This window comes from Mixophyes fleayi, chromosome 3 (assembly GCF_038048845.1).
Source record: "Mixophyes fleayi isolate aMixFle1 chromosome 3, aMixFle1.hap1, whole genome shotgun sequence".
NCBI lineage: Eukaryota > Metazoa > Chordata > Amphibia > Anura > Limnodynastidae > Mixophyes > Mixophyes fleayi.
The window spans coordinates 262,970,205-262,991,345 of NC_134404.1; the positions used below are offsets into that span (position 1 = coordinate 262,970,205).

Here is a 21,141-nt window from a genome sequence, read left to right on the forward strand (position 1 = left end):
GTCCCCTGAAGTTAGTGTACCAGAGGGTGTGTTCCCGGTCCGCACAATATCAGTTCCCAATGGGAAACCAGATAAGGATGGTATAGTTCCTTTAAGAAATGTTACAATGCATTGTCCCTGGACTAGATCAGAATTACGTTCCATTATGACTGAATTCCCAGATCCTAGAAAAGAGTTAGCTAAATGTCAGAAATTTGTTAAAGACTTAGGGAATGCTCATGAACCAACCAGTAAGGATTGGCGGGTAGTGTTGAGGGCGTGTCTTCCTCCCAATACTAACATACAAAAATTTATTAGAGATTGTTTGTTGGAGGAAGATGACACCCTGACTGATGAGATTAACCAACAGAATATAGAACAAATTGTCAAACACTTAGCCATCTGTTTTCCAGTAGTAGTAAATTGGAGTAAGATTTTCACCATCAAACAAAAAGATAGTGAAACTGCCTCAGATTACTTTGCTAGAGCTATAACAGCGATTGCACGATTTACTGGGATATCCAACATAAGTGAGGACCCACATCACAGAGAGGTAGCTGTAGGGGTACTGATGGATGGCCTTAGGGAAAGTTTAAAGACGAGAGTACAAACCACATTACCTAATTGGAGAGGCGTCACGGTAGACTTCCTTAGGGAGTCTGCTGTGGAGCATGACAAGAACCTTTTTAGAAAAAGGGAAGAGAAAAGTGATAGGTTAATGACGGTAAGTATACAGGCTCTAGAAGGGGTGCATACACGACCACCAGCATACAACCCATATAACAGGAAACCTAAAGTGATCAGGTGTTTCAACTGTAACGAGGAAGGACATTACGTTAGAGATTGTAATAAAGAAAGACTCAATACACATAAGGGTGGGTCACATAGATATCCTCCAAGAAAGGATTCACATAGATTAGAAGACTCACATCTACCCGCGCATATTACGGCAGCAAATGCTGCGCGGGAAATCACTAGTCAGCGCTAGGGGTCAGGTCATACCTGTAGTCTACAGCCAGTGAGGTTAACTGAGAGTCAGAGTGAAGAACCAACAATGATAGTTGACATAGCTGGCAGGAAACAAACTTTTCTTGTAGATACAGGGGCGGCCCGATCTGTGATAACCTCTCCTTTCAATCTACAGGTGACCAGCAAAACTATTCCAGCTATGGGGGTGACGGGAAAAGTGTTACATTATCCTCTAACTAAACCCGCCGAAGTTACTATCGGGCCTCTGCATACTAAGCATTCGTTTCTCTTGGCTGCAGCGGCTCCTACTAACTTGCTAGGGAGAGACTTGTTATGTAAAATGGGATGTGTCATATACTGTACTTCAGATGGTGTGTTCCTAGATATACCCGAGAAGGTTGCACATGAGGTACAGGACATATTGGACACCCCTCCAAGGTTAATGTTACACTCTCCTGTTATAGAACAAAGTCCATCTCAAGTAAAGGGGATGTTGCTGGAAATACCAGGTTCCCTATGGACCAGAGATGGACAGGACACTGGACTGATGGCAAACGTAGCCCCTGTCATGGTCAATCTAAAAAGTGGTAGGATAGCTCCAAAAATCCCACAGTATCCATTAAAACCGGAGGTGGAACTAGGGGTATATCCTGTTATTGAGAGGCTGTTACAACAAGGGATTTTAATTCGTACAGCCAGTACAGCAAATAGTCCCATTTTCCCTGTGAAGAAGAGTGGGGGGAGGGGCTATAGATTAGTCCAGGACTTAAGGGGAATTAACAAAGTTGTTGAGAGCCAATTCCCCGTAGTGCCGAATCCAGCTGTCATCCTCATGCAGATTCCACCGTCTGCCAGTCATTTTACTGTCATTGATCTATGTTCTGCTTTCTTTTCAGTCCCTCTTCACCCTGACTGCCAATACCTTTTTGCATTCTCCTACAGGGGAGTGCAATACACATGGACCAGACTACCCCAGGGGTTCATTGACAGCCCCAGTATTTTCTCCCAAGCCTTACATGACTGTTTGCAATCCTTTCAACCCCACAATGGGTCTGTTCTAATTCAATATGTGGACGATTTGTTGTTGTGCTCTGATTCTTTTATGTCATGTTTACATGATACTAAATTGTTGTTGCTTCATCTTTCACAAACAGGGCACAAGGTGGCAAAGGATAAATTACAGCCATGTCAGACTAAGGTCAAATACTTAGGACACTGCCTCACTAAGGGGCTAAGACACCTGACAACCGACAGAATTGAGGCCATACAACACATGACCCTGCCGCAGAGCCAGAAGCAGATTCGTACTTTCTTGGGGATGTGTGGATACTGTAGGTCCTGGATCCCAGGTTTTTCTATTCTGGCATTACCATTGCAGGAGCTAGTCTCTTCCTCAAAACCAGAACGTGTCATACACACAGAAGAGTCGGAGCAAGCGTTCTTTAATCTTAAAGATAGTCTGACAAGAGCACCTGCATTGGGAATACCTGATTATGAAAAGCCTTTTGAGCTATTTTGTACAGAAGCTGATGGCTGTGCAGCAGGTGTCCTCACACAGAAACATGGTGACGCTAGCAGACCGGTAGCATACTACAGTGCACAATTAGACAATGTGGCAAGGTCACTCCCAACATGTCTCAGAAGTGTAGCAGCAACGGCCCTTCTAGTAAGTAAGAGCGAGGATGTAGTATTAGGACATAATTCAACCATCTATACACCCCATGCTGTATCAGCTCTGTTAAATTCAGCCCAAACCAGACATGTTTCTTCAGCTAGATTCACAAAGTGGGAACTAGCCCTGATGGCACCCTCAAACATCACCATTAAACGATGTAGCACCCTAAATCCAGCTACATACCTTCCGTATGTGTCTCAAGAGACACAAAGGGTGGGAGGTGAGGAGACCCTGGTTGATGATGAGTTAGGCAAGAATACTGACACGCATGACTGTATGGAACACCTGAATCAGACCTTTACTGCAAGGCCCGACATATGTGACACCCCCTTAGAAAATGTAGATTTTACGTTTTATACAGACGGAAGTTGCCATAGACAGACAGAGACAGGAGAGCTATGTACTGGTTACGCTGTTGTAGACGATCAGGATGTGGTAGAAGCTGAACCCCTTGGTCCACCTCACTCAGCCCAGGTGGCGGAACTAGTAGCACTAAGGAGAGCGTGTGAATTGGCAGAGGGTAAATCAGCCAACATATATACTGACTCTAGGTACGCCTTCGGGGTAGTGCATGATTTTGGGGCCCTTTGGCGTCTTAGAAACTTTACGACAGCAGCAGGTACACCAGTGGCACACTCACAACACATAAAAGGACTTCTGACAGCGATACAGTTACCCAGAACAGTAGCCGTCATAAAGTGCAAAGCCCATACCTTTGAAGAAGACCCAGTGTCATTGGGCAACAACAGGGCAGACGAAGCTGCTAAATGGGCAGCAGGGCAACCTATGACTGTATCGACCGAGACTATGATGGTTTTTCAGACATTAGACACGCAGAAATTAATTGAAATGCAAGATTTGTGTTCCCTGCAGGAGAAGGCGGTCTGGAAGGCGAAGGGATGTGGTCAAGAGTCCTCAGGACTCTGGAGGGATGGACAAGGTAAGCCTGTAGCTCCCCGAACATACTATCCAAGCCTGGCTGAAGCAGCACACGGCCTGACTCACCTAGGTAAAGAAGGTATGTGCAAACTGGTGAGAGCATACTGGTGTGCTCCCGGATTTTCCTCTCAAGCTGGTAAGAAAGCAATGTCATGCCTTACTTGTTTGAGGAAAAATGTTGGGAAAACTATTCCAACTGAGCCATCCCACATCCCTCCTACAGACGGACCTTTTCAGGTAATACAAATTGACTATATCCAACTACCACCGTGCAGGAATCTGAAGTATGTGTTAGTGTGTATTGATGTGTTTTCCGGTTGGGTAGAAGCATATCCGGCAGCCACTAATACTGCTGTGTTCACTGCAAAGAAAATTGTACAAGACTTTGTGTGTAGGTTCGGTATCCCTAGAATCATTGAAAGTGATAGGGGTACCCATTTTACTGGTGATGTCTTCCAAAATATGTGTAAACTCATGGGAATCAGTAGCAGACTTCACACCCCTTACCGACCACAAGCCAGTGGTAAGGTGGAGAGAGCAAATGGTACTATAAAGAACAAACTAGGTAAGATAATGGCTGAAACTGGGTTGGCATGGCCTGAGGCTTTGCCGTTGGTCCTCCACAGCATTCGAACCACTCCTAGACCTCCTCTTAATCTGTCCCCCTTTGAGATACTGTTCGGACGACAACCTCATTTGATCGTGAGTCCACAGGACGACTTAAAGTGTAATAATGAAGTGACTGTACAATATCTTATAAGAATGAGTAGACAGCTGAAACAACAACAACAAAAACTAAAAATGCTGTCACCTGGTATGCCAGAAACGAACTGTCATGATGTTGAACCTGGAGACTATGTTATGATCCGCAATTTCTTACGTTCAGGTTGTTTAACAGACCGTTGGGAAGGCCCGTACCAAGTGCTGCTGACCAGTACTACATCACTGAAGGTTGCAGAGAGAGACACTTGGGTCCATTCCACCCACTGCAGGAGAGTCCATAATCCGGAGAAAGTGCAAGACAAGACTCAGACCGACGACATAGAGCTGTCACTTGTGAGCCTGTTCCGGGAGACCTAAAGCCTGCAGTTAAGACACCTGAACCAGAGACGTTGCCTCAGAACTATCTTTCCAGCGATGGAGTGGCGGTTTTTGTTTTTCTTTTGTTCCAGGATTTTCCTTGTTTTTACTTTTTCTAGGACATTCTATTTTTGTGAAGGAGAATGGAGGATGGAGGAGAGTTCTGGGAGTGATACGGATGAAATGGAGGCCGAAGAAAAGTTAATAGGATATCCTGAGCAGCCCATTATCAAACTTGGTCCAGGGGTTATGAAAAGGTCTGCTAGCTCAGGAACTCGGAGGCAGTGTGAGGGGCTATTGTCTGATGAGTATTGTATCTGCAAGTTCTGCAACTCCCTAGTTGACGAGAGATGCATCCAACGATGCCAGTCCCCCAGTACTCTGAATATAGGCGGGCATCCATTGGAGGATTATCACTCCCTGGTGGGTAAGGTGCTAAACCAAACTGAGTGTTGGGTGTGCTCTCACGTGCCTCAAGGGCAGCATAACATAGGACTAGTGCCATTCCCGCTAAACATATCCGAAGTACTCGAATTAAGGGGTGGGAGGCCCATAGAAGGGAGGTACAATAACACTAGGTCCCCTAGTCTGACGCTTCGACAATACTCCATAGGCAGATCTTTGCTGTGCCTAAACATATCTCATGCAAAGCGCCTGGAGAATTGGGAGGCTGACCTATCAGATCAGACAATGGCTCGCCACACTCATTTTAGAGAGAGACTCACAAGGTCACTACTAGGCAGGAATGCTGATGGAAGTCACAAGTTAGGGCGCATAACCAAACATAAGAAGGTATCTATTGGAAAAGTCTCTACAGATAAATGTGAAAATATCATTAATGCCGACACGTGTCTAGAGCAGATGGAGACACTAGGCATGGGTAGTTTTATCAAAACTCTGTGTGATATAATTCATGGGCATACTGCTCCTTATGTTCTCCCTGATGATGTGTATTTTGTTTGTGGGAGGAAAGCTTATTCCTGGGTGACTCCGAGTTCCAAGGGCTTGTGTTTCTTAGCTAAACTGGTTCCTGAAATCATGACTATTACTCATGAAGAAATGGTAGATATTCACAAGACTACATCACCACCATACATACACACACAGTATGAACACCGTGGCAAGAGAAATATGATTCCTGGTGAGGAACCCATAGCTACAAAATTGATTAGTGAAACTGCTGGTTTCCAAGTTATGGTTGCTCTAGATCTCACCAGGACCGCTCGGGGAACATTAAACTTTAAGTATATCCAAGACCTAGCTAAATTAATAGATAATATCACCGAGATGTATGATGACACTTTCAGGTATACTGGAAGGGAGCTACAAGCGTACAAGAAGGAGTTGGTGCAACATAGACTGGTACTAAATTATCTCACCTCTATTACTGGTGGGTACTGTGTGACACTGGCCACCCAGTTCGGTGTCAAATGTTGCACGTACATTACTAATAATACGGAAGACCCTAAAGAGGTTATAGACCGGAAGATGGATGAAATTTTGCAGCTGAAATGGGAATTTCGAAAGGGCCATAATTCTTCGTTATATGAGGTCGGGGAAAAGGTGGCGGGTTGGTTCTCATGGTTGAACCCAGCAAAATGGTTCTCTGGTCTGGGGGAGTGGGTACAGGAAATGATTGCGAGTGTAGGTAAGCTCCTTCTCCTTATACTGGGTGTCATCTTAGCAATTGGTTTAGTTGTCAAATGTGTTCCTACTGTGTTGAAGTGTGGAAAACGGTCTCATAAGAGTAACACTGAGAAAGAGACTGAAAGGGTGGTACCAGATACCGAGATCATGGTCTGTGAAGAAGTATTGTATAATCCTGAACTTGAAACGGTGATTGGGTGATAGTTTATTACACTATCAAAGGGTGGAACTGTCGAAGTCAGCAAATTGGATAAAGTCATTTCAATTAAAGTCTAGCAAACTTAGTTGTCTTTGTCTGAAAAGATGCGTACGGTACGCTATGTCGTACAAGGGCACGCTACGGCGTGAAAGGGCGTACGCATCCACTACACGTGGCAGCAACAGTAATTGGTCTTTTACCATACATTTGCACAAACACGCATACTTATAAAATAGTACACATTATTGGTAGTTGCAACACATAGTCAGTTATGTCGAAATATAGTAGTATTTATATGTTATATCAGAGTTACATGCATATTAGTGAAATACACAGAACGGGTTAAAGGAATAACATCATGAGTGGTATCATAATGAACCTTGTTACATATCCTACTGTTTGGTGCGCTCTGCGAGGGAATCGCAGAGTGCATACGCAAGTTATGAATGATAGGGAATTATGAACTACTTAAGACTAAGGAATTCTGGCGGGAAGAGCAGAGCATACCCCCTGCAGAGATGACCCCCTCCTTTGGATTCCTTAGGATGAACCAGCCAATGATTGACGACCCCTTGGACATTCCTGAGACCCGGACCAATAGATGCAAGCCATACCATCTTCATTGTATTACTGTACTTGATTGTGTATATAAGCAGCAGCTTGTGATCCAGAGGGCAGACTTCTTGTCCCCAGACTTCAGGATTGAATGACTGCACTGGATCCAGAGCGCCTGCGTTAAGTAACGGCTGTATTTACTATTACATCGCTTGAGCATATTTTTTCAACTTATTGCGAATAAATATTTGTGCGTTGGAAACACAAATCGAGGTTCGACAATCGTTATTGGTTAGCGACAATACGCACATTACAAAAGACTCTGGGGATCACGCCGCCTTCTCCTGGAACTTTCCGCCGTTTGTCAGGAATCTGGACCCGTCGGCTGCAGTCAGGCGAAGTGTTGTTGCCATTCCGGCAGCGGCATCACCTGTATTCCCAGCTCCGAACAAAATGGATTGATATCTTGAGATGATCTCAGAAACTCGGTCTTTCCATTATTGGACACTTGTAAGTTAAAGGGAAATCCCCATCGATATTTAATATTATTGGCCCGTAGTGCATCAGTCAAGGGTTTAATCATACAACGCATCTGCAAGGTATTCCAGGAGAGATCCTGAAAGATCTGAAGCCTATTTCCATCGTACTCTATGGCATCCAGCTTTCTCGATTTTTGGAGAATCGCTTCCTTCTGTACGTAATAGTGCAAGCGACAAATCACGTCTCTTGGCCGTTCAGATGGAGAACCCCTTGGTTTCAGGGCCCTGTGAGCCCTATCAAATTGAATACTTGTAGAGAGATCCTGCTCAAGAATCCCGTTGAAGACTTTAGAAAGAAAGGCAATTAGATCTTGTGTGGGTATTTCTTCAGGTATTCCATGAATACGCAGGTTATTCCTGCGGCCCCTGTTATCCAGGTCATCAACTCTACTTTGTAGCAAAAGAAAATCCTGGGCCTGCTGCGCTACAGTGTCGCTCAAAAGATCATGTCGGGCCGTAGACCCATCTTTAAAGTCCTCTAATGTGGAAATTCTAGACGAGAGACGAGTTAACTCAGCTTGTAGAGTGGCGACCCCTTTTTTGACATTATCTTTAAGTCTGGATTCCAGTAACTCAAAGTCTTTCTTAAAGGCAAGCTCGGCCTTTGTTGGTAGGGATTTGACTAATTGCAGGATCGCCCCAATCTCTTGACTGGTGCTCACAGGGCATTCGCTAGATGAGGAGTCAGTTGGGGTAGCCATTTCTGCGACCTTAGGTGCTTCAGGTGAAGACGGTGGGCTATTATCTTGTTCTGAAGGAACGACTGTAGGATGTAGATATTGCCGTAGATCTTGACGTCTGGGAGTATCCACAGATGTTCCGGGTTTCCGCTTAGACTGGCTTTTCTTATCTTTGCCCATTAGATGGATGCACCACGGTCACCAAGTAGGAAGTGGAGATACCGAGATTAGGCTTAGATTTATTATAAACTGATGTTCTGCTTTATCACATGTCACTTCCCCCCCAGTGGATGGATCACTCAGCCATATAGCTAAGTCGCAATACAGTATAGATGACCCTTGTGTATAGGCAATGCACCAATTTTAGATACATGGTTGGAACCCGGGTGAGCCAATTCGCCTTAATGTGTGTAGAATTCCAGGCAATAGATATAACCAGATGAGGCACTCTGTATTCCCAAATCTGCCAGCCTGATGTATATTCAAAGCGATGTAACTGGGAGAGAATTTTACAATAGGGCAGCACGGTGGCGAAGTGGTTAGCACCTCTGCCTCACAGCGCTGGGGTCATGAGTTCAATTCCCAACCATGGCCTTATCTGTGTGGAGTTTGTATATTCTCCCCGTGTTTGTGTGGGTTTCCTCCGGGTGCTCCGGTTTCCTCCCACACTCCAAAAACATACCAGTAGGTAAATTGGCTGCTATCAAAAATTGACCCTAGTCTCTCTCTGTCTGTGTGTGTATGTTAGGGAATTTAGACTGTAAGCACCAATGGGGCAGGGGCTGATGTGAATGAGTTCTCTGTACAGCGCTGCGGAATCAGTGGCGCTATATAAATAAATGATGATGATGATATGCAATAACAGAGCCTGCACCCGATAAAATTCACCACAAGGTGGCAGCAGAGGTACACTTTTACAGCTGTAGAAATCAGTAGTATTGAAAAGGCTGCCTTCGTGGGTAGTTAATGCATATAGATGTATGGACACTGACCAGTGTAGCCAGCTGCCTGCAGGGAGACCTCTACAGAAGACTTGTATTTTATAAGAGCCTGACCCTCCTCATTTACCGGCAACTCACAGCTCCAAAGACCACAGGGAGACCCACTGCCTCCTGGACCAGCAGATCTTGACAGGTGCGCCTCGCTGCCAGGTCTCTTAGATGAGCAGAGTGCCCTGATGGATCCAACTGCGCCAAGGAACTTTTTACCCCAAGGACAATACACAGGACACACGGTCACCTCCTAAGTTTAGAGGAGAGGAAATTTCACAACCAGCAGAGGAAGGGGTTCTTTACAGTAAGGGCAGTCAAGATATAGAATTCACTGCCAGGGAAGGTTGTGGTGGCAGATTCAATATATATGTTTAAGAAAGGGTTAGACAAATTTTTAGCAGAAAAGTGTATCCAGAGATACGACTTTTAATCAAAATCAAGGATAGTAATAGATTCAGGGAAAAATAGGACTGCAATATTGGGTCTGGAGGGATTTTTACTGATTGACAGTTGCTTAATCTGGATCAATTTCAAATATAAGTGAGGGATCGCAGGAGATCCAAAATAGTTTGAACTTGAGGGACTAGTGTCTTTTTTCCAACCTCATCAATTATGTAATGTATGTAAAAGTTTGTGATTGTTCAGTTAATAATAAGAAATAATGTAAAGCAGAAACACAAATCCAACACTCAATTGTAACCAAATACACACAGTAAATATAAATAAATAAAATTGATGTAAACCAAATATCTATCTGCCAATAAATGTGAACACTCGCCTTCCAATACTGCGTGGCGCTTCAGGCAGTCTCCAGCATTAGTTAAGTCTGAAAAAATATTCATGTAATTAATCGATTAAGTCATCAATTTACTTAACAAACAATGTCATTTCTGGTTATGTAAATATATTTAATTGCTACAATACAGGTGTTCTCTTCATATATCAGAATATTCTGAGTGTAATATTTGAGTATAAGTTATTCTGCATTATTTTTATTTCCAACCGGATGTCATGTTGGAAGCCCCAATATACCATCTGAGTCATTTTACATCATATGTATTACAGCATTTTATTGATGTTTGGGTTCTTGCCTTCTAATGAATGTGTATTATATCAGCAATCTGATAGGTGCACTTGATTTTCTCTTATACTTGTTTTGTCTCTTTTTCTAGGATCTGGCGCAAGTGCTGCTATTGCCGCCTTAGAAGACCGCTTCAAACCCAGCATGGATGTAAGACATTTGCTGTCATGTGAGACCATTTACAACCCTGAGCAGAGACTCACCCTTAATTTTCTATGCAAATGCTGCCAGGAACACCCTAATAAGGGCTTTCTCTACCCAATTATCTCGTATAATCTCATCCTGAAAAACAACATTTTGTTTTTGCACGTTTGTGCACAAGTTCCTGTACTCATGCCCCTAACCCATGTCCGTTACTGCCCATACTGTCACCTTAGCAACAGATCCATGCACTTGTGCCGCAGTATTACACTACTGCAGTTCATATATTGTATGTGTGTATTGTGTATGTTTGCTATCTCTCTATATTGGGTATTAAACGTAGAGGTGGCTGACACAACTCCCTATCTTATATCATGGAGAAAGGAATTATGGGTAAGACATGACACACAATGGCACTGCTTTGGTATGGCGAGTTTTGGAAGCAGGGTCAGTAACACCATAACTCCCAGCACCTAATGGACGGTCCCCAATTGTTGGAGGATGAAATATCCGTCCCGTATTATATATATATATAAACTGCGAGAGAAGGCCAGACAAGACAAGAGGCATAACAGCCCCTGAAATGGGTATGCTGTGGGTGCGACAATTTATGGTTTGGGGAGACTTGAAGAGTGGGGGGTCTATAGCAAATTAATTATAATTTATTTGGGTGGGTGTCTAAAAAGAAGGTATTGTCCAAATGTGATCTGCATATAATCAGCATGGCAGAACTATTAACCTGTGCTAGTATTCAAATCATGGATGTTACATCATCTGAGTAGTACTCTCCATTCGACATTCAATATTCAGCACCTGATAGAAAATTGTATACAGATATAGCTCTTAAAAAGATAACATTGTTGCTAGTCAGACCTCATTAGGCTACATAGAAGGGGCACGCTTTATTCAAAATGAATTGCCTGCCACTAACCCCCTATTGTGGGGATGCTCCTTCTTCTGTGCCAGGGTGCTCTCTCAGGAATCCTGCCATTCATAAAGGGGGTCTCCGCTATGCCTACTGTTTACATTGTATAGTTCTGGTGCACCAATGTAGTCAGATGTGAATGTATCAGTAAATACCCTGTACATCCTTATTGTCCCCCTAACCTGTTCTCTGTTACCCCCCCCCCCCCCCCCACAGCTGGAGGAGGGGAAGCAGCTGGTGAGGGAATCCATCACAGCCGGCATTATGGGCGACCTTGGATCTGGCAGCGGGGTGGATCTATGTGTGATTACACGAGGGGGAGCCCAGGTGCTGAGAGGTCACACCCAAACTGAGACCAAGGGGAAGAGGTAATACCCTCAGGGCTGCACTAATAAGTAGATTTATGCAGCTGCCTGTGAAGGAATGCATTCTTAGGGGTATATTTACTAAACTGCGGGTTTTAAAAAGTGGAGATGCCTATAGCAACCAATCAGTTTCTAGATATCATTTTGTAGAATGTACTAAATAAATGACAGCTAGAATCTGATTGGTCTCTATAGGCAACATCTCCACTTTTTCAAACCTGCAGTTTAGTAAATATACCCCTTAGAATACAACCATCACCCATCATCATACAGTTAACATTCAGCAATATATTGTATTTGTTGTGTTTGTCAAAGCGTGCATTTTATTCACCATGTTTCACAATTATAAAACATCTAAAAACTTGTGAAGACAGTGGGAAATTATTGTGGTGGTACAAATGAGTGTCATCATCACTCCAAAGACAAGGACATACCATCTATCCCTGGCTTATCTGCATCAACTGACCTACTGTGTACCGACCCGGCTTGTCAGTTGGCCCTTCTCCTGCTGAATCCCTGGCTTATCTGCATCAACTGATCTACTGTGTACCGACCCGGCTTGTCAATTAACCCTGCTCCTGCTGAATCCCTGGCTTATCTGCATCAACTGATCTACTGTGTACCGACCCGGCTTGTAAGTTAACCGTTCTCCTGCTGAATCACTGGCTTATCTGCATCGACTGATCTACTGTGTACCGACCCGGCTTGTCAGTTAACCCTTCTCCTGCTGAATCCCTGGCTTATCTACATCAACTGATCTACTGTGTACCGACCCGGCTTGTCAATTAACCCTTCTCCTGCTGAGTCCCTGGCTTATCTGTATCAACTGATCTACTGTGTACCGACCCGGCTTGTCAATTAACCCTTCTCCTGCTGAATCCCTGGCTTATCTGCATCAACTGATCTACTGTGTACCGACCCGGCTTGTCAGTTAACCCTTCTCTTGCTGAATCACTGGCTTATCTGCATCAACTGATCTACTGTGTACCGACCCGGCTTGTCAATTAACCCTTCTCCTGCTGAGTCCCTGGCTTATCTGTATCAACTGATCTACTGTGTACCGACCCGGCTTGTCAATTAACCCTTCTCCTGCTGAATCCCTGGCTTATCTGCACCAACTGATCTACTGTGTACCGACCCGGCTTGTCAGTTAACCCTTCTGCTGCTGAATCCCTGGCTTATCTGCACCAACTGATCTACTGTGTACCGACCCAGCTTGTCAATTAACCCTTCTCCTGCTGAATCCCTGGCTTATCTGCACCAACTGATCTACTGTGTACCGACCCGGCTTATCAATTAACCCTTCTCCTGCTGAATCCCTGGCTTATCTACATCAATTGATCTACTTTTTACCGACCCGGCTTGTTAGTTAACCCTTCTTCTGCTGAATCCCTGGCTTATCTGCACCAACTGATCTACTGTGTACCGACCTGGCTTGTTAATTAACCCTTCTCCTGCTGAATCCCTGGCTTATCTGCATCAAATGATCTACTGTGTACCGACCCGGCTTGTCAATTAACCCTTCTCCTGCTGAATCCCTGGCTTATCTGCATCAACTGATCTACTGTGTACCGACCCGGCTTGTCAATTAACCCTTCTCCTGCTGAGTCCCTGGCTTATCCGTATCAACTGATCTACTGTGTACCGACCCGGCTTGTCAATTAACCCTTCTCCTGCTGAATCCCTGGCTTATCTGCATCAACTGATCTACTGTGTACCGACCCGGCTTGTCAGTTAACCCTTCTCCTGCTGAATCACTGGCTTATCTGCATCTACTGATCTACTGTGTACCGACCCGGCTTGTCAGTTAACCCTTCTCCTGCTGAATCCCTGGCTTATCTACATCAACTGATCTACTGTGTACCGACCCGGCTTGTCAATTAACCCTTCTCCTGCTGAGTCCCTGGCTTATCTGTATCAACTGATCTACTGTGTACCGACCCGGCTTGTCAATTAACCCTTCTCCTGCTGAATCCCTGGCTTATCTGCACCAACTGATCTACTGTGTACCGACCCGGCTTGTCAATTAACCCTTCTCCTGCTGAATCCCTGGCTTACCTGCATCAACTGATCTACTGTGTACCGACCCGACTTGTCAGTTAACCCTTCTTCTGCTGAATCCCTGGCTTATTTGCACCAACTGATCTACTGTGTACCGACCCAGCTTGTCAATTAACCCTTCTCCTGCTGAATCCCTGGCTTATCTGCACCAACTGATCTACTGATCTACTGTGTACCGACCTGGCTTATCAATTAACCCTTCTCCTGCTGAATCCCTGGCTTATCTACATCAACTGATCTACTTTGTACCGACCCGGCTTGTCAGTTAACCCTTCTTTTGCTGAATCCCTGGCTTATCTGCACCAACTGATCTACTGTGTACCGACCCGGCTTGTCAATTAACCCTTCTCCTGCTGAATCCCTGGCTTATCTGCATCAACTGATCTACTGTGTACCGACCCGGCTTGTCAATTAACCCTTCTCCTGCTGAATCCCTGGCTTATCTGCATCAACTGATCTACTGTGTACCGACCCGGCTTGTCAGTTAACCCTTCTCCTGCTGAATCACTGGCTTAACTGCATCAACTGCATATAAAACATTATTTTATATATGCCATTATTTTGTTTTTCCTGATTGTACATTTACAAGTAACTACTTTTTACCTGTTAATATTCTACTATTTATATGCCTTTATCTTGTTTTTCCTGATTTTATATTTACCAGCAACTACTTTTACCTGTTATTATTCTTGCCTATTTCCATTGTCCTTATTACCTCTCCTTCTATTATTCCTTGCCTTCCACGCCCTAATTGGTTATTGTCCTCCATCTTGCTATTGTCTCCCTGCTTATTCTTACCTGTTATCCGCTGTCCTTATTATCTTACTGTTCTGCTATCATTCTTACCTGTCTTCATTGTCCTTATTATCTCACTGTACTGTTGTTCCATGCCCTCCACGCCCTAATTCATTATTATCTTCCACCTTTTCATTGTCTTCCTGCCATTGTTCTTACCTGTTTTTCACTGTCCCCACTATCTCACTGTGCTGTTACTCTCTCTCCCTACTATGCCTCCCCGCTCTCACTCCATACCCATACTCTCCCCCCGCCCTACCTCTCCCGTTCCTCCCCGCCATCCCCCGCGCGCTGCTCATCTTGCTAACCTCATCCCCATTTCCCCCCTCTCCTCTCCCCCTTTCTTCTGTGCCCTCTGGAATGCCAGATCCGTCCGCAACAAGCTGACTGCTATCCACGACCTCTTTCTATCCAACTCCTTTAACCTGCTTGCCGTTACTGAAACCTGGCTCTCTGATTCTGATACTACTTCCCCCGCTGCCCTCTCCTATGGTGGCCTCTCATTCACCCACTCCGCCAGGCCTGGTGCCCGCCCAGGCGGTGGAGTTGGCCTCCTCCTCTCCTCCACCTGTACTTTTCGTGTCATTCCCCCTGAACCCTCCCTCTCCTTCTCCTCTTTTGAAGCTCACTCCATCCGCCTCTTCTACCCCATGCATCTCCGCGTCACTGTCATCTACCGCCCCCCTGGCCCCACCTCCCTCTTCCTTGACAACTTTGCTAGCTGGCTTCCTCACTACCTCTCCTCCGATCTCCCCTCGATCATTCTCGGTGACTTTAACATCCCCATCGACAACCCCACCTACCCTGCTTCCAGCAAACTGCTCACCCTCTCTTCCTCCCTTGGTCTCACCCAATGGACCTCCTCCTCTACCCACTGCCTTGGTCACTCCCTTGATCTTGTCTTCTCCTACCTATGTAATCTCTCCGACTTCTCCATCTCTCCCTTTCCTCTATCCGACAACCATCTCCTCTCCTTCTCTCTCTCCTCTTCTCCTGCTCCCCTCCCCCTGCCCAAACCTACTCTGTCCATACGCAACCTCGACGCTCTTGACCCTGCCTCTCTGTCCTCCTCTCTCGATACCCTTCTTTCTCCCCTTTCCTCCCAGGCCTGCCCCAACCAGGCGGTCTCCCTCTACAATCACACCCTCACCTCCGCTCTGGACGCGGTCGCCCCTGCCCAGTCCGTCGACCCCCGCTGCTCCAAACCCCAACCCTGGCACTCCAAATTTACCCGCTTCCTCCAAAAATGCTCCCGTTCCGCCGAACGTCACTGGAGAAAATCCCGCTCCCTGGCTGACTTCCTCCACTTTAAATTCATCCTTTCATCCTACAGCTCTGCCCTCTCACTCGCTAAACAATCTTTCTTTAAATCCCTCATCTCTTCCCAGTCCTCTAACCCCCGCCGCCTCTTTGCCACCTTCAGCACTCTCTTGGCCCCCTCCCCTCCCCCCCCTGACTGCCTCCGATTTCGCCTCCTTCTTCTCCTCTAAAATCGAGGCCATCCGACTTGAAATCTCCTCCTCCACTCTCTTTTCTACCCCTCCCACTCTTCTGTCCTTCCCCCCCAACCACCTTCCCCTCCGCTCCTTCCGTTCCACCACCGGCGAGAAAGTCCACTCTCTCATTTCATCCTCCCCCCCACTACCTGTCCCCTGGATCCCATCCCCTCCCACCTTCTTCGCTCCCTTTCCCCCACCACCTGCTCCCACCTTGCTCACCTCTTTAATCTCTCCCTCTCCACTGGCATCTTCCCCTCCTCCTTCAAACATGCTCTCGTATCCCCCATTCTTAAGAAACCTAATCTCGACCCCACTTCTCTCTCGAACTATCGCCCCATATCTCTTCTCCCTTTTGCCTCCAAAATTCTCGAGAGGCTCGTCTGCAGCCGTCTCACCTCCTACCTTTCTGAATACTCCCTCCTTGATCCTCTCCAGTCTGGTTTCCGCCCCCTCCACTCCACTGAAACTGCCCTGGCTAAAGTCACCAATGACCTCCTCTCTGCTAAAGCCAGGGGCCACTTCTCCCTTCTCATCCTCCTTGACCTCTCTGCAGCCTTTGACACCGTTGACCACCCCCTCCTCCTTCACACCCTCCAGTCTTTCGGCCTCTCCGGCCCAGTCCTGTCCTGGTTCACCTCTTACCTTACTCACCATTCCTTCTCTGTCACCACCTCTGGGTCTCTCTCCCCCCCCATCCACCCTTCCAGTCGGGGTTCCTCAGGGCTCTTTTCTGGGACCCTTACTCTTCTCTCTATACACCTCCTCCCTGGGTGAACTCATCAGCTACCACCTTTACGCTGACGACACTCAACTATACCTCTCCTCTCCTGATCTCTTTCCCTCCCTCCTCTCTAGGGTGTCCGCCTGCCTCTCTGCCATCTCCTCCTGGATGTCCTCTCGATTCCTCAAACTTAACCTTGCCAAAACTGAGCTCATAGTTTTTCCTCCCTCTCATACCCCATCCACTTCTGACCTCTCCATCACTGTCGACAACACCTCTATCTCCCCTGTCCCCCAACTTCGCTGCCTTGGTGTCATCCTCGACTCCTCTCTCTCCTTTGGCCCCCACATCCTCTCTATTGCTAAATCCTGCCGCTTCCAGCTGCGCAACATTGCTCGCATCCGGCCCTTCCTCTCCCAAGATGCCACCAAATGCCTTATCCACTCTCTGATCATCTCCCGCCTGGACTATTGCAACCTCCTCCTCACTGGCCTCCCCCACTCTCATCTCGATCCCCTTCGTTCCGTCCTTAACGCTGCAGCTAGGCTTATTTTCCTCTCTCGCCGCTCCTCTTTTGTCTCCTCCCTCTACCTAGCCCTTCACTGGCTCCCATTCCACTTCAGAATCCTCTTTAAGCTCCTCACACTCACCTCCAAGGCCCTCGCCAACTCCACTGCGCCCTACATCTCCACCCTCCTCTCTATTCATGCTCCATCCCGCCCTCTCCGTTCTGCCTCTGACCGTCGCCTCTCTTCCCCCCTTATAACCTCCTCCCACGCGCGTATCCAAGACTTCGCCCGCGCTGCCCCCCTCCACTGGAACAAGCTCCCTCCCTCCATCAGAACTTCCCCTAATCTGTCCAGTTTCAAACGGGCCCTAAAAACCCACCTTTTTCTTAAAGCCTTTCTGTCTCCCACTTAACTTCCTACCTTATCTTCTGCCTCCGTCCCCCTACTCTCCCTCTCTCCCCTGCGTCTTTCTGTCTGTCCACCCCTCCCCTTAGATTGTACGCTCCTCTGAGCAGGGCCATCTCTCCTCCTGTTTCCACCACTTCTAACTCTGCTCTCCAGCTACTTAGCCCTCCTCCTCGAGGGTCCTCCACCCCACGTCCACTCTCGCTCCCTCCTCCCCCCTGGGGGTCTCCTTGTCTTCCGCGCCCTCCTTCTTGGGCCCCGTCGTTTGCGGATCCTCCCTCCCCCTTCCCCGCCCTCTCTAGCTGTGCATTGAGCTTACTGAGTTGCTGTGTTTACTGTACTGTGCTGTCTCCCATTGTATTGTAATTTTGTTTGTCTCTGTACGGCGCTGCGGATGCCTTGTGGCGCCTTATAAATAAATATTAATATTAATAATAATAAAATGTTTCGTCTCAATATCAGTTTGTTACCAGGTCTAAGTCGGGGCTAGGGCAGCCTGCAGCCAATCATGTCATTTAAAATACAGCAGCACAGATTATTTTAGGAGATGAGTTTGTGAGGGAGGCTGTGATCTTTCCACTCATTTGATTGAGCCAGTGAGTACATGGTGGTCTCTGTAGCTCAGAGCAGTATCATGATGCCAGGAACATGAGCAAATAGGAAGCCGCAGACCGAGAGGGTTATTAACAAAGTGCACCCAATACACTGCTGTGTGCACAGACCCTCTGTGCAGCGCACGTCAATGTGCACGCCTGCTTGCAGAACTGCCCCTTGGTGTGCGGAAAGGGGTAAGAGCGGGAATATCTGCAGACAACATTGTGCAAAAGTATAACCTTGTTACACTTTACGAGAGCCCTTTCTCTTAAATAAACTTTTTAAATTTTCCTCCTAAAGTGCTACTGGTTGTTGCAAGTGTAAAGTGGAGGCGCAGAACAGGAGCCAATAAAAGTAAAGGATGAGACCCAAAGGCCGACAGCCCTGAGCAGATGTAATGCGCCCCTCCGCGCAGCAAGGAACGCACCTAAAAGTAAAAAAGCCCTCTCGACTTCCTTGCCGCACTTCAATAATCTTACAATGGTAAAGGAAATCCTGTTTTTGTACTGCTTTGCAAAACTAGGCTCAACGGTGCTGCAATAGCATCTTTTATTCCCCCCGTTAGCCAAACTTGGCAACTTTTTTGACTAGTCCTCCGGGAGAGAGGACAGGTCATGTGACAAAGAGTAGGGGGGGGGGGGCGTGGTGATGTCGTCACGTCACCATAGCCCCGCCTCCTACTATAAAATGCCGAATGACTACGGGGCGGGACATAATGGCACAATCGTGTCATTGAGCCCCGCCCACGATATGCAATTCAGTGAATTTCAGCATTTTAAAGAGGGGGCGGGGCCACACACCCCTCCACAAGAAACCAGGAGATTGCCTACTCTCCCAGGGGTCCAGGAGAACTCCCTGAAATTCCGGAGAGTAGGCAAGTATGCCATTGCCCATGCAAATTTCTCTCCAGTGCAAAAGCTGCCATCTTGTACCAGAAACCCATGCATCTCAGGAACGCCATGAAATAATTATAAAAGAATCGGGCATGTGCCATATTAACACTGGCAGTAATAAACACTATAGTATTGACAATTGCTCCTAAAAGGAGAACTAGAACCAACCTACCAAAAAAAAAACAAACAACAAACAAACACAAGGAGCGCTAAATGTATCCTTCCACAACAATAAACATTCATAAAATGTAAAATTTAAAAAGAAAAATGTATTCATAAAAGCAACAACCAATAAACAAAGTGAATAAGTGAACAGACAGCATAAATAAGGCTTTGCCAGATAGAAGATGGTAATTTCACAATATGGAAAACTTGACAAATGGGGGGGAATTCAATTACCGGAGATGTGCTGCAAGACATCACCGCGATTACTGGCCATTATGGTAGGACATCTCGGCTCATTTTTCACCATAGAGTTGTGAGGAAAATTCATGGTGAATCGCGTCATTTTGGCCAAAATGACGCGATTGGCCGCACCTCGACCCTCCCTCCAACCACGCCCCTGCCCGGGATCTCCCGGAATTAACTTTTCAAAGGTTGACCAGTATGGTTTATCGTCAAAATAAATAAAGATTATAGATACAATTTTATCCTAAGCAATATACATAATAAAAGTGTCTGATATAACTGTATGTGTGCCATGTATACAAGTTAAAGAAGCCATGTGATGTATATTTGCCTACACGAGTCTATATAAGCCTTCTTCCTGTCATCCCAGGTTAGCCTCATATCATTACCCGTTGGGCACCACGGCTGTACTGGATGAGCACATAACTCGCTTTGAGCTGGTGGAAGAAACTGTGCAAATAATGGAAACAGAATAACCAGGCCGTCCGAACACACATAGGGGAGCTGTATGCTAGCAACGTGCCAATGTGCACGGTAACCCAGAGCAATCCAACCAATCAAACGTTAGCTTTCATCGATCTAATGCACGCTAGACATTGAGAGCTAACTGCCAATTGGTTGCCACGGGTGATGGCATTTTTGTGCTTAGCTAGCCAATATGTAGGATATTCTGGCAAAATGACCAATAAAACACTGAGATCATGCACTACAACAGCGGTTTAGTATTACATGTTTCAATGTTCATGTACCATGTTCATGTACCAAGTCATCAAACCATAAAACAAGATAATGTGATAACAACATACTAATACATGCCTTGACAATACCGTTACCTTACTGCTCTGTCCTATCTGCATTATAATCCTTTGCTATAACATTGCCGGTGTCTAATTGTTGTGCTCTTTTCTGTACTGAAATGTAGATTTTCCTGGATCAAACCTGCTTATTTCATTAAAAAACTACAATTCCATAACTGTATCCTGGCTGATTGTGTGTGATGCTGCACAGGCAACTGAAACCTCTTTTTTGTGTGATGTAAAGTTTCCTTTGTCCATAAATACATACATACTTTTTTCTCAACAAATACATTCAAATTATTTTATAATGAGTTTAGAATACACATTGGTGTAAACAGATTCATAAACTCTTGTACATGACGGTTCTGATTCATCTTTGGAGAAAACCAGCAGCTTGCGTTTAAAAAATAAGCGCGGAACTTGAGCGTATTTTCGACTGCATTCAAATGGGTGGTTTCAAAATATTATTTACTGTTCTAAACTTCATTTTATTAATTAGACCTTGAGATATATAAATATGCTGCTGATGATGATGATTATATAACATTTTTTAAGGAGAGGTGGGCCCGGGATCAAAGATTACCTGGGGGCCACACAGTTCTTACAGGTGGCCCTGTCAGTCATGTGTGTGCGTTAGAGAAATTGGACTGTTAGCTCCTAAGGGGTAGAGACTGATTACTCTTTACAGTGCTG

The 21,141-nt window shown here is 45.9% G+C and overlaps 1 protein-coding gene across 3 annotated transcripts in view; it reads left to right on the plus strand.

Annotated features, from left to right (window-relative positions):
• Positions 1–21,141, plus strand: part of LOC142144539 (histone H3-like centromeric protein A) — a 69,537-nt gene that overhangs the window by 35,599 nt on the left and 12,797 nt on the right. The gene's annotated exons all lie outside the window — the stretch shown is intronic.